Here is a 3,379-nt window from a genome sequence, read left to right on the forward strand (position 1 = left end):
GTTTATTTTGCCTTTGTTGTTTTCTTGACAGCTTTCTTTGCCTTGGGTGGTTTGGGAGATTTTGAAGCTCTCTTTATTTTGGGCTTTTTGTTCCCAACAACAAGCTGCTGCTGCTGCTGCTTCTTTTTCAAGGCTGTAGGTGGTTTGTTGCTTGTGGCGGCTTTCTTGGGAGTTACCACGGCCTTCTTTGCTGCTGTAGATGGTTTCTTGGTTGTGGTGGCTTTCTTGGGAGTTAGAACGGCCCTCTTCTCTGCTACGGCCAGCTTGAATGATCCACTAGCTCCACTTCCCTTGGTCTGAACAAGAATGCCGTCAGCCACTGCTTTCTTGAGAAATCTTCGGATGTAAATGGCGATCTTGGCAGCCTCGACTTTGTTGTTGGCAACAACGTACTTCTTGATTGCTTGTAGAGACGAGCCCTTACGGTCTTTGAGTGCTGCGACCGCGGCTAGAACCATTTGACTAGTTTTCGGGTGAGCAACCTGGACGCGAGGTTTCCTGGTGGTGGCCACCACAGCAGCAGCAGCCGCAGCCTTCTTGGTAGGCTTTGCTTCTACCATGATGATGATGAGATAACCAAGGTGATGAGAGACGCTCAGACAGTCACGGGGGAATGATGCTGCCGCCGCTTGAGCCGAACCTATTTATGTGCCGGCACGGTACAGAAGCTGCAACCTGGCAACTCGTCCACCAATCACGACGGTTGGTTTTACGGCTCCGAAACCTGGATCCCATATCTTCTCTAAAATAGAAGCATTTGTTCATGTTCTTTGTAAAAGTATCATAAAGCAGGACAGATGAGACAAATATCATAAAAACTGAAGAGCAGATGAGCACACACATGTTTGTATTACAAAAGAAAATCCACAAATTCATTAGAAATTGGCAGGGCAGGCTGAGGAAGTAGGTAGATGTAAAATGTCTGTAAATGGCGAAAGAACATAAACCCAAGACTGAATAAACGATGTTAAATATCCATGCCAAGGAGACAAAAATATGTTAGGATACAATTACCATTAAGACACCACAAGCAGGTCCGTATCCTGCCGCGATGACTTAAAAGAGTTGGTTATTAGCCACAATGTGTAGGCAGTCTCATGCCAACGGCCATACCACGTTGAGAACACCGCTTCTCGTCCGATCAGCGAAGTTAAGCAACGTTGGGTTTGGTTAGTACTTGGATGGGTGACCGCCTGGGAACACCAAATGCTGTTGGCAATAATGTTTTTTGTTTTGTTTTGTTTTGTTTCGTTTGTTTTTGTTTGAATGGCTGGCTCCACGGGAAATTCACGGAGTTGTGTGGAATAAGGCCTGGTAAAATGAATTAATATGTATGTCATGTTTAAAACAAACTCGCTTAATATAGATATTGTGTGAGGCTTTATACAAAAACAAACAACCAAAACAAAACATGTTGTATATATATATAGCTTAATCCGGGTTTGAACTCGCAACTCCAAGAAACGAACTAATACGCATCACTTATATACACTTTACCACTGGACCACTGCTGCAGGACACAAGCTTGATGCTGAGGTATCAATTTAATGACGTAAATGCCATTTCCACAAATAAATGATAATTAAAAAGTATTTGTATGTACAAATCTTTTCTGTTTAAAAGGCTACAATATCAGTTACTGATATAATTTGTGTTAATGTTTCTATACCCACAAGAAGGCATATTTTTGCTTATATGTAAAGGGTACGGAGAACGAATCCACAGACCATCATTCCCCTCCCCTTCCCTCCCCCCCCCCCCCCCCCCCCCCCCCCCCCCCAACTCCCACCTACTACCACCACCACCACCACCACCAATCACCACCAATCACCACCAATCACCACCAATCACCACCAATCACCACCACCACATCTAACCGAAAACCCCCTAACACATCAACCCTCCCCCCAATCAACAGGCGAAATAATAACCCTCAAATGCCTGCCTGCCTGCCTGCCTGCAAGCCAATACTAACGGTCTTCTCAGAAAGAAAATCTCTTTGTATCTGTATTACTTGATGAAATGTATGATTCTAATAATGAAAATAAATTTTGATGTCGGTTGTATGAGCATAATGACCAATATGCACATGATATGAATGAATTAAATAGTGTAGTTTTAAGTAATTAGGTTGTAGACACATTAAGCGGATATGATATTTGACGCGTCCAGAACTGGTGATTTTTGGTTTAGTTTTAAATGCACCACCACCACCACCACCACCATTGCTTCCCCAGAGCCTAATTAAGGACCGGTAAAAGGAGTCAATATGTATGTCATCTATAAAACCAAAGAATGAATAAAAAAACACACACACAAACCTACATAATAGTATTAGGAAGATTGTATGGCAAAAAAAAAAAAGTATTATTCCCATTGGGTCGTTTGAACTCGCGACTTCCAAAATACCAGCCACACACCTTACCACCCAGCCACCATAGAGTTGGTATAATTGTGCAACTTTAGTTATAAAAGTAAAGTTCTTATTGTCTCAAATCTTATTGTCTGTTCTATGAAAAGGCATGATGTAAATTATGTATTTTTTGAATGATTGAATTGTAGGCACATTAAGCGGATTCGATATTTGATATATCCAGAAAAGGTGATTTCTGTTCAGTTTTAAAATGCATCACCGTTAACGCTAAAGGACTGGTAAAACGACTCGATGTTTGTCATTTTTAAAATAAACACTAAAACTAGGCCCTTAACATATATAATGTTTGAATATAAATTGAATGCATATAAATACAAAGTGGGAGTGGCTGGCTGGCTGGCTGGCTGGCTGGCTGGCTGGCTGGCTGCCTGCCTGCCTGCTGCCTGCCTGCCTGCCTGCCTGCCTGCCTGCTGGCTGGCTGGCTGGCTGGCTGGCTGGCTGGCTGGCTGGCTGGCTGGTGGCTGGCTGGCTGGCTGCGGCTGGCTGCTGCCTGCCTGCCGCCCGCCCCGCCGCCCGCCCGCCCGCCCGCCTGCTTGCCTTGCCTTGCCTTGCCTTGCCTTGCCTGTCCTGTCCTGTTATTGCCTTGCCTTGCCTTGCCTTGCCTTGCCTTGCCTTGCCTTGCCCTGCCCTGCCCTGCCTTGGCTGCAGCTGGCTGGCTGGCCGTAAATCAACTCTTAACAACACCATACCACACCACACCATCACTCATCACCCATCACCCACCACCGGCCCCAGTCTCCCAGCCTCTCTTATATACCCGAGCAGGCCCTTTAAATTATTTGAATTGTTGCACTTCGGCCAATGGCAGGCACGATCGCTGCTGCTCAAACATATTCTGGTTCACAAGTATATATATATATATATATATATATATATATATATATATATATATATATATATATATATATATATATATATATATATTATATATATATAGATATATAT

At 43.7% G+C, this 3,379-nt stretch overlaps 1 non-coding gene across 1 annotated transcript; it reads left to right on the forward strand.

The window, feature by feature from the left end:
• The first annotated feature begins 1,099 nt into the window (after positions 1–1,099).
• LOC138362199 (5S ribosomal RNA) lies at positions 1,100–1,218 on the forward strand. Its single transcript, XR_011227483.1, has one exon. It is a non-coding gene; the product is annotated as a 5S ribosomal RNA (ribosomal RNA).
• The last annotated feature ends 2,161 nt before the right edge of the window (positions 1,219–3,379 follow it).

Source organism: Procambarus clarkii, unplaced genomic scaffold, assembly GCF_040958095.1.
Source record: "Procambarus clarkii isolate CNS0578487 unplaced genomic scaffold, FALCON_Pclarkii_2.0 HiC_scaffold_1421, whole genome shotgun sequence".
In the NCBI taxonomy this organism is placed as follows: domain Eukaryota; kingdom Metazoa; phylum Arthropoda; class Malacostraca; order Decapoda; family Cambaridae; genus Procambarus; species Procambarus clarkii.